Source organism: Schistocerca americana, chromosome 8 (assembly GCF_021461395.2).
Source record: "Schistocerca americana isolate TAMUIC-IGC-003095 chromosome 8, iqSchAmer2.1, whole genome shotgun sequence".
Taxonomy (NCBI): domain Eukaryota; kingdom Metazoa; phylum Arthropoda; class Insecta; order Orthoptera; family Acrididae; genus Schistocerca; species Schistocerca americana.
Genome location: NC_060126.1, coordinates 387,802,777 through 387,823,325, shown reverse-complemented (window position 1 = coordinate 387,823,325; position 20,549 = coordinate 387,802,777). Strand labels below are relative to the sequence as shown.

General features: G+C 42.8%; 1 protein-coding gene across 1 annotated transcript in view; it reads left to right on the top strand.

Moving 5' to 3' along the window:
- The window catches only part of LOC124545461 (lysosome membrane protein 2-like), a 217,979-nt gene that overhangs the window by 18,424 nt on the left and 179,006 nt on the right, over positions 1-20,549 (top strand). The gene's annotated exons all lie outside the window — the stretch shown is intronic.

The following is a 20,549-nucleotide window of genomic DNA, read 5'->3' as shown; positions in this document are numbered from 1 at the left end:
TCCAAATGGTTCAAATGGCTCTGAGCACTATGGGACTTAACATCCATGGTCATCAGTCCCCTAGAACTTAGAACTACTTAAACCTAACTAACCTAAGGACATCACACAACACCCAGCCATCACGAGGCAGAGAAAATCCCTGACCCCGCCGGGAATCGAACCCGGGAACCCGGGCGTGGGAAGCGAGAACGCTCTGATTGGTTCCTTTCTCTATCACTGGTACTACAGTTTTCACGGTAACAAGCACTCCTCAACAGAGTCTCCCCAAAGCATGGCCGAGTGTTCGTAATGAATTTGGAAGGTAGGACGGCACAACAGCTATGAGGGCGGGTGGTGAGTCGTGGTTGGATAACGCAGTCGTAATTGGCGCGGTAGCTCATCGTGTTCGGTTAGGGGACTGGCCACACTCTGTAATAAACTGAAGTTTGCACCGATGGATTCTGAGAGGTGCCGTGTGACATCCGCACAGAACTGCTGACGAAAAACGACGAAGAACTAAGTAGTTAAAACTAAAACAAAAGCCAGTAGAGCTGCTGCCCACGAAAGGTAGATGACCAATGTTCGAATCCTGGTCTAGCACGCGGTTTCAATGCGCCAGGAAGTTCTAATATATCTAATATAGTTCCTTAGTTGGTTTTCCTCGATTGTCTTTTTTTCTTCCCTAGCAGCCTGTCTTCCAACACGTCTTGAACAAGCCCTCTCGTCAATGTATGTCCGGTCCAGGGGAGTCAGCTACAATTTAATTCCGTCACAGACACTGGTTCTTCTTCCGTAATTGATATTCAGTTTATTAAGGCAACATGAGTAGCTGAAACAGATATATATTTCATTCGTATGCAGCGCTTTTCATTTACATATTCTGCCACTGTACATGTAAGGTAGCTCTGACCTAGGCACCCTCTGTTCAGTGTTTGTGTGTGTGTGTGTGTGTGTGTGTGTGTGTTGTCTAGCCATGATCATTAGTGAGTCTTTGTTTATATGCATCTGGTCATTTATCAGTCGCTTGTTCTTTGTTAGGGCGTTTTGAATGTGACAGTTTTTCTCGTATGAGGACAGGAATTTACTGTGGTTATTTATTCTGACAATTCTCAGGCCTTGCTCCGTATTAGCAAGGCGATGGCAGTATTGCTTTAAATATACTGCAAATGTGTAGTGCTTAGTATAATTATTCTAATTACTAATATGGTATTTATATCTTGTGCTAAAATTTCCGCTTGTCATTCCAACATACCATGCATTGTAGCTTTGACATTTGAGTTGGTATATGCCTAACTCTTGGATCTGTTTCTCTTGTTGAAAGGAATGGGAAAGTTATGTACCCTTTTTATGCAAATCAATATTCACGAATTCTATCGTTACTGTACTGCAGCTCTCAAATGTGAAGTTGGAAGAACACGAAATAAACCATTTCATACGTAAAATGACAAATTAAAGATATATTACGCAGCTGCTACGACTAAACGGTGCACGTTGTCGCGAAAGACGCGAAAGGTTGTATTAGTGGACCAAAAGATACAGCGTCGTAATTTTGGAAACGCTGTTCTTCCTCCGGGATTGGACAGCGGAGACTACTTGGAGAATGTCATCGAGCGAGTGTGGCCCTCTTCGCCTTGAACGTCTACACCGCGCACTGTCAATACAAAAAAAATTTACACGCATGGCTGCCTGTTCCAAACGATAGGCGATATCCGTAACCCATTTCTATAAACACAAAAAATGATAGTAACTAGTGACTACACTATTGGAACTGGCTGGTAAATTTCCGTCTCACATTTGTATGCACTTGCAACAGGTTAAATTTCAGTACTCATCCAAAAGTCATCAAGTAAACAAGTCCAGTAAACCAATAATAATTTCAGCAAAATATTTTCCTCTCTCAATTTTATTGTGTTCGTACAACATTACTTTCTCCGCTCATGGGCGTGCCGTGATTTTCTGTTGACAGTGTCAATCGTTTGTTATTACTCCGTTAAGAGGTTAACAACATGTTTCCCCTTCTAATGTTCCCCGGAAACCGATTTCTCATGTGCGTAGGTGATTTTTGCAGCTACTATTGCTCCCAACTTTACCGTATAATTCACATTTTTCAGAAAGTATATTTATTCCTTATAGCAGCTTATTCGGTTCCCCCCAAAACTACTTACCAATCTCGATGTTACGTCTTCAAGTTTCAGAGCACACATTTCCTTGTCTCCCACCTCCAGAATTCTGAAAACTAACCATACTGAGCTCCCTTACGAGTTCAAAGTGAGACTACACGACTGGGATCCTACACACTACCCATTAACAATGAGTGTACACTACCGGCCATTAAAATTGCTACACCAAGAAGAAATGCAGATGATAAACGGGTATTCATTGGACAAATATATTATACTAGAACTGACACGTGATTACTTTTCATGAAATTTGGGTCCATAGATCCTGAGAAATCAGTACCCAGAGCAACCACCTCTGGCCGTAATAAAGGCCTTGATACGGCTGGGCATTCAGTCAGAGCTTGGATGGCGTGTACATGTACAGCTGCCCATGCAGCTTCAACACGATACCACAGTTCATCAACAGTAGTGACTGGCGTATTGTGACGAGCCAGTTGCTCGTCCACCATTGACCAGACGTTTTCAGTTGGTGAGAGATCCGGAGAATGTGCTGGCCAGGGCAGCAGTCGAACATTTTCTGTATCCACAAAGGCCCGTACAGGACCTGCAACATGCGGTCGTGCATTATCCTGCAGAAATGTAGGGTTTCGCAGGGACCGAATGAAGGGTAGAGCCACAGGTCGTAACACATCTGAAATGTAACGTCCACTGTTCAAAGTGCAGTCATTGCGAACAAGAGGTGACCGAAACGTGTAACCAATGGCACCCCATACCATCACGCCGGCTGATGCGCCAGTATGGCGATGACGAATACACGCTTCCAATGTGCGTTCACCGCCATGTCGCTAAAAACGGATGCGACCATCATGGTGCTGTAAACAGAACCTGGATTCATCCGAAAAAATGACGTTTTGCCATTCGTGCACCCAGGTTCGTCGTTCAGCACACCATCGCAGGCGCTCCTGTCTCTGATGCAGCGTCAAGGGTAACCGTAGCCATGGTCTCCGAGCTAGTAGTCCATGCTTCTGCAAACGTCGTCGAACTGTTCGTGCAGATGGTTGTTGTCTTGCAAACGTCCCCATCTGTTGACTCTGAGATCGAGACGTGGCTGCACGATCCGTTACAGCCAAGCGGAATGGATGCCTGTCATTTCGACTGCTAGTGATACGAGGCGATTGGGATCCAGTACGGCGTTTTGTATTACCCTCCTGAACCCACCGATTCCATATTCTGCTAACAGTCATTGGATCTCGACCAACGCGAGCAGCAATGTCGCGATACGATAAACCGCAATCGCGATAGGCTACAATCCGACCTTTATCAAAGTCGGAAACGTGATGGTACGCATCTCTCCTCCTTACACGAGGCATCACAACAACGTTTCACCAGGCAACGCCTTTCAACTGCTGTTTGTGTATGAGAAATCGGTTGGAAACTTTCCTCATGTCAGCACGTTGCAGGTGTCGCCACCGGCGCCAACCTTGTGTGAATGCTCTGAAAAGCTAATCATTTACATATCACTGCACCTTCTTCGTGTCGGTTAAATTTCGCGTCTGTAGCACGTCACCTTCGTGGTGCAGCGATTTTCATGGCCAGTAGTGTAATTTCCTTGTTCTACCAACCGTACTTCATCATAAATGTCAATATAGAGTAAAAATGGTTCAAATGGCTCTAAGCCATATGCGACTTAACATCTGAGGACATCAGTCCCCTAGACTTAGAACTACGTAAACCTAACTAACCTAAGGACATCACACACATCCATGCCCGAGGCAGGATTCAAACCTGCGACCGTAACAGTCGCATGGTTCCAGACTGAAGCGCCTAGAACTGTTCGCCCTTAATATAAAGTCACAAAGTGCTTACACTTATAGTCAATACAGCATGCGAGTAGTTTAGGTCGGTTTACTCTTAAATTCCAGGACCTTACGAGAAGATGATTGAATTGTTCATAGAACTGCTATTTGAGTTCCAATAACAATTCTGCAAGCAAATACATATATAGGGAAAGTTTCATGGTAAGAGCCAGTTAGCGTAATCTAGGGTTACATAATTGTTAACATTTTACCTCAGTTTTTTAGCTGATACGTAGTGGATGGAAAAATTGATGTCATCACGACATACATAAAAATTTTGTCGAATGACCAGTTCTTCATATGGTGAAGTTACGACCCATTCGGTGGCTTGCACTTACAGTGTCCAGATGAACGCTGAGAGGTTGATACAGGCCAACTGTTTGGATTCCCAGATCTACAGTCGATTTCTTCTCGTGGGGCCACTAGAAGCACGTAAATGAAACCACTAGAAGCGTTCAATAAGTAAAACAACACTTTATTTCTGAAAGCAGGATGGATTCATTCAGGATTCCAGTACACCATATTGTCACCTAACTGTGAGGCCCTGTTTGCTCCATTGGTCGACGTCGAAGCCAATATCTTGCTGCATCAATAACCTTCCCATCATCCACGTGGAGTGCATCCTTCATTGGGCGCAACAGATGGAAGTCGGGAGGTACGAGATCTGGGCTGCAGGATGGATGAGCAAGGACAGGATCTTCGGCAGCTCCTGTCAAGTGCGCAGACTTGGGTGAGGCCTTGAGTTATCATGGAGAAGGAGAAGTTCGTTTGCATTTTTTGCGTTTTTTGTGGTGACGAACACGCTGAAGTCGTTTCTTCAAATTCCTGAGGGTAGCACAGCACACTTCAGCGTTGATTGTTGCACCATGAAGGAGGATATTAAACAGAATAACTCCTTTAGAGACCCAGAAGACCGTCACATAACTTTACCGGATGAGGGTGCGGTTTTTAACTTTTTCTTCTGAGAAGAGTTGGTGTAGTGCCATTCAGTGGGTTACTGTTTTGTTTTCGTTGCGAAGTGTTGAACCAACGTTTCATCGTCTGTTAAGATGTTCCACAACAAAAAGAAAAGAAAAAAAAAACTGTCACGTTCAGCCTCGTTGCGCACAACGCAAGCTATTCCTCACAGATGGTCCTTCTCTTTACGGTCCAACCAAACGAGCAGACAATTTTGAGCACCCCAGCTGCTGGAAGAGTGTCAGCACCACCAGCGGAGACGTCCAGTTGTGCAGCAAGGTGGATGATTGTGATCCGTCGATCACCTCTAATGAGAGTGTTCTCCAAGTTCCAACATTGCAGGAGTCACAGCAAGCGAGAGATCGGACACGTCTGCGGGACATTGTTGCGTTGATGACAGAAGCCTGGCTTTTGTTCACTGCCAGATTTCCGTAGACATTGTGCAAGCGCCTATGAATAGCTGCAGTGTTCTGGTTTTCCGCCAAAAGGAACTCAATGACAGCCTTCTGTCTGGAACCCATCTACATTAGAAACGCCATTTTGAAGGCTGTGTACAGCGCTGCCACCTGTCGGAACATCATGAAACTGTAGGGGCTGAAGCGAAAATATTCCGCGATGTCCCGCAACAAATTCCGCATTTGTTCAAACGAAATTGGCCTAGAAAAAAATGTGTTGCATTACTTATTCAACGTCCCTCGTTCTTATCTGAATTAATTGTAAACTCGAAAACATTCCTCACAGTAATCCATAGCTTATTGATACTTGGCGTTTTCTGACAAATCGGAGGAGGGAAAGGGCGAACCACCTCCGCAATAAACTTCTACATCACAATTGTACAGAATTCCGTACGTCGCCTGCGTTCATTACTCGCCTTACGACGACGATTGTCATTCGTGACAACGATGCAGGCGATGTGACAGCGAGATGAGTGAGTCGTTAGTTAGCGACACAAATTTGAAGGCAAGTGTCGGGAATCAGAGCACATCGAGAGGCGACCCGTGTCTAGTGTTTTGCCTCATGTTTTCTCATAAGCTTCCCGCCCTTATCGCCTAGTAATAACACTGTAGATAAGCGCTCTGGACCCTGAGCTCCAGCCTGCAGTTTCTGGCCTGGCAGGTCGGAAGGATACTGTTGCGCCGGGGGTTCGCGGCTCGAGGCCCAGATTACATTTTAGAGCAGGTCTCAGCGCGTCGGTGTTAAAGGATAAGCATTGCCAGAAGTGAAGGTAGCATCAGATGCACCTCGAGGTAGTGTGATTGTATATCTGCTGTTCACTACACGCAAAATATAGATGACGTGGAGTCGCAATGGACTCACATTCGGGATACCCATTGTGCCATCACGATGCGAATTTACAGGTCAATCCCCCAAATCGCTTAAGGCCCATGCCAATAAGTACCTTTGCAAATGACCTGGGTGGCTTCTTTCCGCCATCCTACGCCTGTCCGAGCACGTAAGCCGTCTGTAACGACCTCATCATAGTTACGAGAACCGGCTTTCAAATTTTGACAAAAACAATGAAAGAAAAATTGTTTGGTACAAATGATTTTCTAGTTTCTCAAGTTACACTGTGTGATCAAAAGTATCCAGACACCCCCAAAAACATACGTTTTTCATATTAGGTGCGTTGTGCTGCCACATACTACCAGGTACTCCACACCAGCGACCTCAGAAGTCATTAGATATCGTGAGAGCAGACTGGGGCGCTCCGCGGAACTCACGGCCTTCGAACGTGGTCAGGTGATTGGGTGTCACTTGTGTCATACTTCTATACGCGAGATTCACACACTCATAAACATCCCTAGGTCCACTGTTTCCGATGTGATAGTGAAGTGGAAACGTGAAGGAACACGTAGAGCACAAAAGCGTACAGGCCGACCTCGTCTGTTAACTGACAGAGACCGCCGACAGTTGAAGAGGGTCGTAATGTGTAATAGGCAGACGTCTATCCAGACCATCACACAGGGATTCCAAACTGCATCGGGATCCACTACAAGTACTATGACAGTTAGGTGGGAGGTGAGAAAACATGGATTTCATGGTCTACCGGCGGCTCATAAGCCACACATCACGGCGGTAAATGCCAAAGGACGCCTCGCTTGGTGTAAGGAACGTGAACATGGGACGATTGAACAATGGGAAAACGTTGTGTGGAGTGACGAAACACGGTACACAATGTGGAGATCCGATGGCTGGATGTGGGAATGGCGAATGCCCGGTGAATGACATCTGCCAGCGTGTGTAGTGCCAACAGTAAAATTCGGAGGCGGTGATGTTATGATGTGGTCGTGTTTTTCATGGAGGGGGCTTGCACCCCTTGTTGTTTTGCGTAGCATTATCGCAGCACAAGCCTACATTGATGTTTTAAGCACGATCTTGCTTCCCACTGTTGAAGAGCAATTCGGGGATGGCGATTGCGTCTTTCAACACGATCGAGAACCTGTTCATAATGCACGGTCTGTGACAGAGTGGTTACACGACAATAACATCCCTGTAATGGACTGGCCTGCACAGAGTCCTGACCTGAATCCTATAGAACACCTTTGGGATTTTTTGGAACACCGACTTCATGCCAGGCCTCACCGACCGATATCGATACCTCTCCTCAGTGCAGCAGTCTGTGAAGAATGGGCTGTCATTCCCCAAGAAACCTTCCAGCACCTGATTGAGCGTATGCCTGCGACAGTGGAAGCTGTCATCAAGGCTATGGATGGGCCAACACTATACTGAACTCCAGAATTACCGGTGGAGGGCGCTACGAACTTGTAAGTCATTTCCGACCAGGTGTCCGGATAGTTTTGGTCACGTAGTGTATTAAACATTAAAATTTAAATTTACGAGCGCCTGAAGCACTTCTGAGACCATTTCCCGCAATATAATAAAGGTAACTCATAAAAAATACTTTCGAATAGATTCTACAGATACTTTATCTACATGATTACTCTGCACTGCACAATTAAATGGCTGGCAGATGGTTCATCGAACAACCTTCAAGCTGTTTTTCCACCGTTCCACTTTCGAACAGCGCGCGAAAAAAGGAAAACTTTAATCTTTCTGTGCGAGCTCTAATCCTCTTATTTTATAATGATGATCATTTCTCCTTATGCAGATGGGCGTCTACAAAATATTTTAGTATTCGTAGGAGAAAGCGGTGAGTGAAATTTCATGAAGGAATCATGCTGCAACGAAAAACTTTGTTCTAATGATTCTCATCCCAATTTAAGTACCATATCCTGGCATTCTCTCCCTGATTTCGAGATAATACAAAACGAGCTATCCTTCTTTTGAAACGTCTCCTTAGAGAAATTATTAAATTACTGTGCTGATAAACCCCTTATGTTATTTGATTTTCAAACAGCTGAGCAGAACTGAACGTACTCAGACATTTCGCTCTTTGCTTATTCTGATCAACACTAAACTGACACACTATATTTTTAGCGCAACGCAATCTGACTTTCAAAAATCCCTACAAAAGAAAGGCCCTGACTAACAATAACCTATACCTTTCATGAATCACTTGCCTCACAAAAATCTTCATTACTCGAACTACAGCAATACAGCAAGCGCCACTACTGCCAGCTAAATAAAAGATTCAAACTACTGAAGGCACAAACTACTAATAGGCATAGTTAGCAAATGAAAGATTTTGATAGAGAACAAACAATGTATTTACCTTAATAGTGTTCAAAAGTCATGAGCCACCAGCAGTGATGGACGTGGGGAGAGAGATGGCGGAGTTTTGAGAGCAGATGATCTGGACGTGTGTCCATCAGATACAGTAAATTTGTAAGACTGGATGTCATGAACTGATATATATATATATATATATATATATATATATATATATATATATATATATATATATATATATATATATATATATCAGTTCATGACATCCAGTCTTACAAATTATATATATATATATATATCAGTTCATGACATCCAGTCTTACAAATTTACTGTATCTGATGGACACACGTCCAGATCATCTGCTCTCAAAACTCCGCCATCTCTCTCCCCACGTCCATCACTGCTGGTGGCTCATGACTTTTGAACACTATTAAGGTAAATACATTGTTTGTTCTCTATCAAAATCTTTCATTTGCTAACTATGCCTATTAGTAGTTTGTGCCTTCAGTAGTTTGAATCTTTTATTTAGCTGGCAGTAGTGGCGCTTGCTGTATTGCTGTAGTTCGAGTAATGAAGATTTTTGTGAGGCAAGTGATTCATGAAAGGTATAGGTTATTGTTAGTCAGGGCCTTTCTTTTGTACTGATATATATATATATCAGTTCATGACATCCAGTCTTACAAATTTACTGTATCTGATGGACACACGTCCAGATCATCTGCTCTCAAAACTCCGCCATCTCTCTCCCCACGTCCATCACTGCTGGTGGCTCACCTCCAACTGCGCAGCGCAACCAGTGTTGCCAACTCTAAAAAACCCGAGTCGCTAGATTCAGTATCAAAAGTCGCTAGAAAGTCGCTAAAACTGATATTACTAGGGGTGTACTGAAAATTTCGTGCTGTGAATGGTGCAATAAGCCAGTGGGGGGGGAGGGGGGGGGGAATAAAATATTAATAAAAGCTCTCATACGTAATTGCTATATTGTCTTAATTAAATGACGCATCGCTTGCAACAACATATATATAAAATATGCTAACGTTTAATTAAACTTATCATAATTGATGCAACACATAAATTGTTGTTTCAATCACAGTAGTCAAATATACTAGAAATATACAACTATATTTGTAACAAAAGAAAGCAAGAAAACAAATTAAGTTACAAAATATATACATACCGGTATGTGAGCTATTCATCGTCGTCACTCAGAAGATCGAATAACTCTTCTGTTTCATGCTCTGACAGAACTGTAGTTGATGTAAAGGGTTGAACGTCGCTCAAAAGATGATGTTGCAGTTCGACTGGTTTTGTCGCAAAGGAGTAACTTTTGTTCGTTCCAAAAAGCTCCAATACGTCTGACGGTATGTCAAAAGATGCACAATCTTTATTTTGTTTCTTCAGCTGGTCTCTCAATATGATCAAAGCATTAATTGTCTTTAACGATAATCTGTTACGTTGTTTAGTTTTTATAATGTTCATAGAACTGAATATTCTTTCCATTTCTGCATTTTAAGGCGGTAGGCATAGAACAGTCATTGCTGGCTGTGAAATCAAAGAAAAAGGATTCTCCCCTGCGGGATTTTCATACAGCAAAACCTCACTCCAAAATAAAACAGTGCTAGTAGTGTTATTCCACCTAATGAAGTTGATATTATGCCATTTTTGCAACATACAGTCTACGAAATCGCTACTAAAACCCAGTTCCTTGGCTACATCCGCTACAGCATTATTTTTATTCACTTTTCGTGTTTCTTCAACATTCAGCATTGACTTTTTTTCAGGATCGTAACTTTACTTGGCAGTCTTTGTTGAATTTCTTTTATGAGTTTCAGGCTAAACTGAATGCATCTCTTCTTCAAATAAACTTTATTTTGTTCAGACAAACTTGACTCAGACAATTTCTATAGTCAAAATCTTAGTTTTGTTAATGAAAATACTGGCCGAAAATAGTTTTGAGTCGTCAGTACTCCAAAAGTCGCCAGATAAGTCGCTAAATAATTTTTGTCGCTAAAAAGTTTTTTTTGTCGCTAAGACGAAGGCAAAAGTCGCCATTTCTAGCGACAAAGTCGCTAAATTGGCAACGCTGAGCGCAACGCGCTGTTCACAGCCAACTGCCCAACACTACATTATTAAATTCCAACAATGCAAACCAGCCACAGACTGCACACAGCACAGTCAGTGATTTTCATATAGAGCGCTACATGGCGTTACCAACATAAAAACCTAAACAGCCTACTTACACTTTGAACATTTTGATGTCCTCCGTCAGTTCTATCTGATGCGGACCCCTCGTGGACAAGCTTAGTGTAGGTAGTCTGTTTAGTAGATCTGTTGCATTTACTAAGTATTCTGCCAATAAACCGCAGTCTTTGGTTCGCTTTCCCCACAACATTATCTATGTGATGGTTCCAATTTATGTCATTCACAAATGTAATCCCTAAATAATTTGTTGAAATCACACCCTTTAGATTTGTGTAATTTATCATGTTCCCCGAATTTAGCGGATTCATTTTTAATATAACATTGTCGCAATGAAGACTGACAGGACCTTATGGCTATTTTTTTCTGGTTTCGTCGATTACTTGTGTGAGGCAAATGTCTCTATGGTAAAGGACAGTTAGACATACATCTGTAAACTGTCTTAAGCAGATCAGGTAAAGGAGAAAACTTGTTCATAGAAAGAAGAACTCCTCCCATCGACTTTCAGAGGCCACTCTCACATTCGTTCCAGCTGGCAGTGTCACCAAAGACAACCTGTTAGCACAGTCTGGTTGGAATTTGATTTCAGTATTTGTAAGTAAAGGTGCAAGATGCAGTCCATTTGATATTTGGACGTGATTGTGTCCTTACGTACGTGTGTGTGTGTGCAAGTTGTGTGGGGAAGGGAGGAGAGCGAAGTACCTCCTTTTTTTCCCATTTGACGTTGTTTCGACGTTACACAGTTACCCTACAGGAGATGTGTAGTTTAGACAAACCATGGATGCTGATTTAGAATTTATCGTCGACGTCTAAATATCGATAGCCGACAGCAAACGACCAGAAAACACAACTGTTTTTAACGCCGATGTCAAAAGATGAATACATAAAATGGCGTAAAAACTAACATATCTGATCAATGTATCTAGTATTTTTATTAATCAATAAATGAGAGTGTTTAACCAATATCAAGGATGATATGAAGAGAAGGATGAAATCTGTGGTACGTCATGAAGCTGGAGGAAAATACGTTGACCAGGAAGATATGTAGCGCAGCTTGCTTAACATGAAATAACTGCTTGAAAGAAATCAAGGGAAAGTTGGAGCAGAATTAAAATAAGAGAAAAAACATTCATTTGCTAAAGAGGGGGATAGGTCCAACAACAGAAATACAGTAGAAGGTCACAGCTGGAGTGATAGCAGAGTCAAAATTAAAATCACGAAAGCAGAGATAACCAGGAGTAACCAGAGGATGAAGACGTATTGGAAAGAAAGTAGATATACTGAACAAATCACCCTTGATTCTAAAGCGCCGAAGGGACCAAGTAAATAAAAAAATGCAGCAGTAATTAGTTATACATATTCCGAAATGTTTTTTCTGCAGACTGTAAAAACAAAATTTGTGAGAGAATTTCGCTTTCAATCCATTACGTTGTTGGCAGAGGGCATATCCAGCTTTTACGAATAGTTGCTCAGAAGCTGACAAAGTGCCTATGCAGCCGAAATATTTAAAAGAAACTTTTTGTAGCTTTGCGTAGGTTTCACGGATGATGTCATTTCTTATTTCTCATAGATCTTGTTTAAGACCTACAAGCTGATCTTTCAAATAATAACTGAACTGTGATAATAGGTCTGTTTCTATTCCAGTTTTCAAATTAATATTCTATTCTGATATTTTATAATGTTCACTACTCGCAATGTACTTTTCTGCACAAATTTTACGAATACCTACTTTTATAAACCGCAGGATGTCACAAAAATCTCACAGATCTACAATATCTCCAGCTGCTAGCATGGGTGGTTCACTAGAATGGCAAATAATAGTATTTCGAATAACTGGGTGCAGCTGCGAAAATTTTTCGTTGATATAGAAAGTTGAATTACATCTAGTGGGTACTGCTTGAACTACCTGTTAAGCAGATTTTGGTCGGGTTAATCAGTAAAAGAATTACTTCACAGTAAACTAAAATATATACCTATATAATATAAGAACAAAAGAAAATTGCAGTTACAATTAAGAATACGTCAGATCACCTGCAGCTTCGATAATTGCCTGGCATTTCCGGGACATGCTTGAAACCCAGTTTTCCGCATACTCACATGGAAGAGGGTTCCAAAAGCGTCGAATTTGCGGTGACAGTTGTTTAAAAGTGGATTTTGCTTCTGTTTGACGCAGTATTAAGAATAAGTTTAGCGAAAAAAGGTTAGTAATCATTTTTTTTCGACTTTTGGAGTTACTTTTCTGATTCTTCAAAGTCATCCACGTTTTTAACCAATTTTTAGCGTGTTATCCACTTTTGCACAAATTTCTTTAATTTCCCCATATATTTAGACGGCGCGGCGTGACTCGTTTTCGTACCTTTGGGGTGTCTACAGAGAAAAACAGCCTCAAAACGAGGCGCATAAGCTGCACTCATGTCTCTTCTTGCGTATCTCAGTCAAGAACTGAAAGTAAATTAATGCTTTATGGACAAGGACAAAGGTTTCCTCTATTGACTGTGAAAGAAGTAAGGCGATATATTTTTCCATCTGTGTGTAATGCCGATCACGCTCTTACTTAACAGACTGTAGTTCTTTTCGTAGCTGACCACTTTATACTTTACGGACCACATTACAATCCTTTTCACATGCTCAGCCAACTCATTCAGTGAGACAGTCCTTTCTGTAGATTTTTTTGCTACCAAATTGAGCATTAGGGTTCAGATGGTTCAAATGGCTCTGAGCACTATGGACTTAACATCTGAGGTCATCAGTCCCCTAGAACTTAGAACTACTTAAACCTAAGGACATCACACACATCCATGCCCGATGCAGGATTCTAACCTGCGACCGTAGTGGTCGCGCGGTTCCAGACTGAAGCGCCTAGAACCACTTGGCCACACCGGCCGGCGAGCATTTGGGAAAAATATGATTTATGACTTTTTCTTCCAATTGTTATCTGCATTCCTTCAACCATACTTGCTCCTGCATCAGTCATCACTACCAGTGTTTTACTGATATTTATTACCCGTTCGTTACAAGTCTGCAACACACATGCTCGAAATACACTGCCTACCATAAACGTTTAGCTGCGCTGGGGAGCCGCGCGATCTCAGGCGCCTTGCCACGGTTCGCGCGGCTGTCCCCATCGGAGGTTCGAGTCCTCCCTCGGGCGTGGGTGTGTGTGTTGTCCTTGGCGTAAGTTAGTTTAAGTTAGATTAACTACTGTGTAATCATAGGGACCGGTGACCTCAGCATTTTGGTCCCATAGGAACTTACCACAAAATTCCAAATTTTCCAAAAATTTTGGCCGGCCGCAGTAGCCGACGGTTCTAGGAGCTACAGTCTGGAACCGCGTGACCGCTACGGTCGGAGGTTCGAATCCTGCCTCGGTCATGGATGTGTGAGATGTCGTTAGGTTAGTTAGGTTTAAGTAGTTCTCAGTTGTAGGGGACTGATGACCTCAGCAGTTAAGTCCCATAGTGCTCAGAGCCATTTGAACCATTTTTCACTAATCAGACAAAACAATTAGCAGTATGAACCGTGTATTTTAATCATTTTTGTATTAATTCCAATTTCATTTTGACGTTGTCCCTGAATCCATTTCAATACATCATCTTCTACTTTTGGCCACTTTGCGTTTAGTCCTCTATTGGCACATTTAAACTTCCTCATTTTTTTCAGTTCTTATTTACTAGCACTCCAATCCCGAATAGTTTTTCCTGTTGGTGGAGGGCCGAAATGCCGCTCAACTGCTCTTTTTCCATGTTCTTTTGCATATGCTATTACTTTCAATTTATAACCCGCATCATATGAATACCTTTTATACTACTGGCCATTAACATTGCTACACCACGAAGATGACGTGCTACAGACGCGAAATTTAGCCGACAGGAAGAAGATGCTGTGATATGCAAATGATTAGTTTTTCAGAGCATTCACACAAGGTTGGCGCCGGTGGTGACACCTACAACGTGCTGACAAGAGGAAAGTTTCAAACCGATTTCTCATACACAAACAGCAGTTGACTGGCGTCGCCTGGTGCAACATTGCTGTGATGCCTCATGTAAGGAGGAGAAATGCGTGCCATTACGTTTCCGACTTTGATAAAGGTCGGATTGTAGCCTATCGCGATTGCGGTTTATCGTATGGCGACATTGCTGCTCGCGTTGGTCAAGATCCAATGACTGTTAGCAGAATACGGAATCGGTGGGTTCATGAGTGTAATACGGAACGCCGTGCTGGATCCCAGCGGCCTCATATCACTAGCAGTCGAGATGACAGGCATCTTATCCGCATGGCTGTAACGGATCGTGCAGCCACATCTCGATCCCTGAGTCAACAGATGGGGATGTTTGCAAGACAACAACATCTGCACAAACAGTCCGACGACGTTTGCAGCAGCATGGACTATCAGCTCGGAGACCATGGCTGCGGTTGCCTTGACGCTGCATCACAAACAGAGCGCCTGCGATGGTGTACTCAACGACGAACCTGGCTGCACGAATGGCAAAAAGTCATTTCTTCGGATAAATCCAGGTTATGTTTACAGCATGATGATCGCATCCGTGTTTGGCGACATGGCGGTGAACGCACATTGGAAGCGTGTATTCGTCATCGCCATACTGGCGTATCACCCGGCGTGATGGTATGGGGTGCCATTGGTTACATGTTTCGGTCACCTCTTGTTCGCATTGACTGCACTTTTAACAGTGGACGTTACATTTCAGATGTGTTACGACCCGTGGCTCTACTCTTCATTCGATCCTTGCGAAACCCTACATTTCAGTAGGATGATACACGACCGCATGTTGCAGGTCCTGTACGGGCCTTTCTGTATACAGAAAATGTTCGACTGCTGCCCTGGCCAGCACATTCTCCAGATCTCTCACCAACTGAAAACGGCTGGTTGACGCTGCATGGGCAGCTGTAGCTGTACGCGCCATCCAAGCTCTGTTTGACTTAATGCCCAAGCGTATCAATACCGTTATTACTGCCAGAGGTGGTTGTTCTGGGTACTGATTTCTCAGGATCTATGCACCCAAATTGCGTGAAATTGGAATCACATGTCAGTTTTAGTATAATATATTTGTCCAATGAATACCCGTTTATCATCTGCATTTCTTCTTGGTGTAGCAATTTTAAGGGCCAGTAGGGTATTTCTTCCATTACGAAACTAGCAACTAACAAAAATATTGTACTGTTACCGATAACCGAAGTGACTTTCGATTCAAGTCATTTGCACAGTAGACTGCAATGACATTTCATTGACCAGACAGTGTTCTACGTTTCTGATTGCGGGGCTGGCCGGAGACAGTGTTAACAAGCTAGTGAATCCCCGCAACTGATTTTCGTCGCATCGCTGCACTGATGCTGCCAGTTGAATCCATTGTTGCCAGATAGAGATAGGTTTCCCGCGGCATCGAATATATGGCAGTTTTTAAGATGTGCTGGAATTTTAAATCAATCGCTAGACATTTTTGCATTAATTTCGAGTATAAGACACATCTGAATTTTAGAATCAATTTTTTGAAGAAAAAAGTGCGTCTTATAGTCCGTAAAAGAAGATATATCTACATCGATATCCATACTCCGCAAGCCACCTGACGGTGTGTGCCGGAGGGTACCTTGAGTACCTCTATCGGTTCTCCCTTCTATTCCAGTCTCGTATTGTTCGTGGAAAGAAGGATTGTCGGTATGCTTCTGTGTGGGCTCTAATTTCTCTAATTTTATCCTCATGGTCTCTTCGCGAGATATACGTAGGAGGGAGCAATATACTGCTTGACTCTTCGGTGAAGGTATATTCTCGAAACATTAACAAAAGCCCGTACCGAGCTAGTGTGCATCTCCCCTGCAGAGTCTTCCACTGGAGTTTATCTATCATCTCCGTAACGCTTTCGCGATTACTAAATGATCCTGTAACGAAGCGCGCTGCTCTCCGTTGGATCTTCTCTATCTCTTCTATCAACCCTATCTGGTATGGATCCCACACTGCTGAGCAGTATTCAAGCAGTGGGCGAACAAGCGTACTGTAACCTACTTCCTTTGTTTTCGGATTGCATTTCCTTAGGATTCTTCCAATGAATCTCAGTCTGGCATCTGCTTACCGACGATCAACTTTATATGATCATTCCATTTTAAATCACTCCTGATGCGTACTCCCAGATAATTTATGGAATTAACTGCTTCCAGTTGCTGACCTGCTATTTTGTAGCTAAATGATAAGGGATCTATCTTTCTATGTATTCGCAGCACATTACACTTGTCTACATTGAGATTCAATTGCCATTCCCTGTACCATGCGTCAATTCGCTGCAGATCCTCCTGCATTTCAGTACAATTTTCCATTGTTACAACCTATCGATACACCACTGCATTATCTGCAAAAAGCCTCAGTGAATTTCCGATGTCATCCACAAGGTCATTTATGTATATTGTGAATAGCAACGGTCCTATGACACTCCCCTGCGGTACACCTGAAATCACTCTTACTTCGGAAGACTTCTCTCCATTGAGAATGACATGCTGCGTTCTGTTGTCTAGGAACTCCTCAATCCAATCACACAATTGGTCTGATAGTCCATATGCTCTTACTTTGTTCATTAAACTACTGTGGGGAACTGTATCGAACGCCTTGCGGAAGTCAAGAAACACGGCATCTACCTGTGAACCCGTGTCTATGGCCCTCTGAGTCTCGTGGACGAATAGCGCTAGCTGGGTTTCACACGACCGTCTTTTTCGAAACCCATGCTGATTCCTACAGAGTAGATTTCTAGTCTCCAGAAAAGTCATTATACTCGAACATAAGACGTGTTACAAAATTCTACAACTGATCGACGTTAGAGATATAGGTCTATAGTTGTGCACATCTGTTCGACGTCCCTTCTGGAAAACGGGGATGACCTGTGCCCTTTTCCAATCCTTTGGAACGCTACGCTCTTCTAGAGACCTACGGTACACCGCTGCAAGAAGGAGGGCAAGTTCCTTCGCGTACTCCGTGTAAAATGGAACTTGTATCCCATCAGGTCCAGCGGCCTTTCCTCTTTTGAGCGATTTTAATTGTTTCTCTATCCCTCTGTCGTCTATTTCGATATCTACCATTTTGTCATCTGGGCGACAATCTAAAGAAGGAACTACAGTGCAGTCTTCCTCTGTGAAACAGCTTTGGAAAAAGCTATAAGTTCCTTGCTCTCTGTACTCACAAAACGGTGAATCTACCTTCCGAATTCAGTGTGGATGTTGTTTAAAGCGGTCATTATTTAACTTTAGGTTTGTTATTGTTACGTAAAATCTTCGTGGTTCTGACAGCATACCTACGCCTCCTTTAGAGTACGACATGGGAGGTGCAGCATTAGTACTCTTGAGGCCTGGCCAGATAAATACGAGTAACATCTGCCACTGGCCGCCGGCCAGTATTGCTAACATCAGCGTCATTTGGCAGGCAGATAAACCGCAGAGGAAAACTGCGTCTCCAATCACGACACAGCATGGATCACTAGTAAACACCAGTACTGAATTCCCAGTACCAGGGAGACGCAACGCTTCACTGCTTCTTACCGGCCTTGAGCAGCACGATAGCAGGAATTTTCCCGCATACTGTTGTCGTGACCTAAAATTAAATGGAGCAGTGTGGTAATTCCCATCTCTGACATGGTAGTCAACATCACGCCGTGCACCGTTTAACTAAGAACAAACAGGACAATAATTACGACAGTCGGATTTTTTTTTACTTGCTCCTAATCACATACAGCACCCGATCCTATCACACGCTTCTACATTGTGCCCTGCCCGCAAGTAAAGTATTTCGAGTTGTCTTCCTTTATTTTTCACGCCACTGTTTTCTATATGATATAAATTAGTCTGCAGTTAAAGTCGCTAACATTCATATAGTGCAAATGACTGACTTGTACACAAAAGTTTCACTCATTTGCAGAGCTACAAACTTCTGCTGACACACTTGACATGTTACGTTCCGAGTTTCTTGAATTCTGAAAAGTCTTCGATACAGTTCTGCTCCATCTCATAGGAAAAAATCAGTCATCACAGTTTTCTGCTATACTGTTTCACATCTGTATTCGTATTTCTCTTTTAAATGACAGTTTTTGACACAACAATTTGATTGGTTTTGTGAGCTTGGTTTTTAGAGAATTCGTATGTCTTAATTCATACCGAAAATTTTATGGTTTTGTTTTAACGACACTTTCGGCATGAGAGATTTTAGTGTGAGACACCGTGGGCCCAAACAAACATTTCCTCATCAATCAAACACAATCCAAACAGGTACGCAATTGGCGTGAATACTTCCTACTAAGAGAAAATGAAAATTTTTACGAAGGGGAAGACATCGCCATTAACGAAAGTAGCATCAGAGTGATCTTCTGCCGCCTCCCTAGGACGTATTATGGGACCATCGCTGTGTGCGTTATATATAAATGAGCCCTCAAATCATTTTTCACCTGTATAAGACTATTCGAAGACCAATTAATTGCGCGCAAGGAGGTCAACTACCATCGACAACACAGGCGAAGTGTTATACAAAAAAGAGGTTCAAATGGCTCTGAGCAGTATGGGACTTAACATCTAAGGTCATCAGTCCCCTAGAACTTAGAACTACTTAAACCTAATTAACCTAAGGACATCACACACATCCATGCCCGAGGCAGGATTCGAACCTGCGACCGTAGCGGTCGCGCGGCTCCGGACTGAAGCGCCTAGAACCGCTCGGCCACACGAAGTGTTATACAGTGTGAGTCACTATTTCCACCAAGAATAACTCCGAAAGTATGATAGGAGCTGGAAAGTTTGTGGGACAAATGTTGCATGGGAAACGGGGGCCATAATATGACGTTGGTTTTTTATTGCTAAGTGGTGTCGCTTCAGAGATATGAAGATCAAATTTGTTTTTAAAATGGGATGCTATTGTTTGGTACTTATTTCGTGATAGCGATTATAGCGACGAATCCGGTGATGTGTAACAGTAAGGTCTTTGAAGGTCAACGAAGGTCACAAAGGTGGCATGAACGTCCATTTACAGAAGATGTTCGAAGTGATGACCATTGGTATCAATGCAGTACTGCAATCTTCTTATCATGGATTGAGTGGTGTTCCTTACCACTTCGGCACTTATCGAAGCACATTCTCTGACAATTCTCTCTCGTATATCGTGCAAATATCCATCTCACGTGCCAGTGTCATGTAAACACCATTCGACGTGTTCGCAGTACAGCACTAATAGGAACGGTAAGACTAGTATCGTCGAACCAAGCGAATGTGAATGATGTATTCCTTCGAAAAAGAAGTCGATATGCTTCTCATTACGCAGAATGCTAACGATTTTCAGTGAGAGCTAGAGACTTATACGAGGTGCGGCTAGAAAAAAACCGGACTGATGCTGGAAAAAACATTTATTTACAATTATTTACAATTTCATGTTATCTCCTTCAATGTACTCTCCTCCTCGGTCTCTACACCGCTCCATACGAATTTTCCACTGTTCATAGCAATGCTGCAGATCATTTTCGGTAAGTCCATACATTACTGCTTGAACAGTCTCAAATCTAGTTCCTTTCAAAGCTGACTTGACTTTAGGGAAAAGAAAAAAGTCACAGGGGGCCAAATCAGGTGAGTAGGGTGGATGATCTAAGATGGGAATGTTGTGTTTTGCCAAAAACGTCTTCACTGACAACGCACTGTGAGCTGGGGAATTGTCTTGGTGAAGGATCCATGACTTTTTTCTCCACAAATCGTTCCATTTTCTCCGTACTCGCTCACGTAGGGTAGCCAGGACGCTAATGTAGTAATGCTGATTCACTGTTTGTCCCTCTGGTACCCA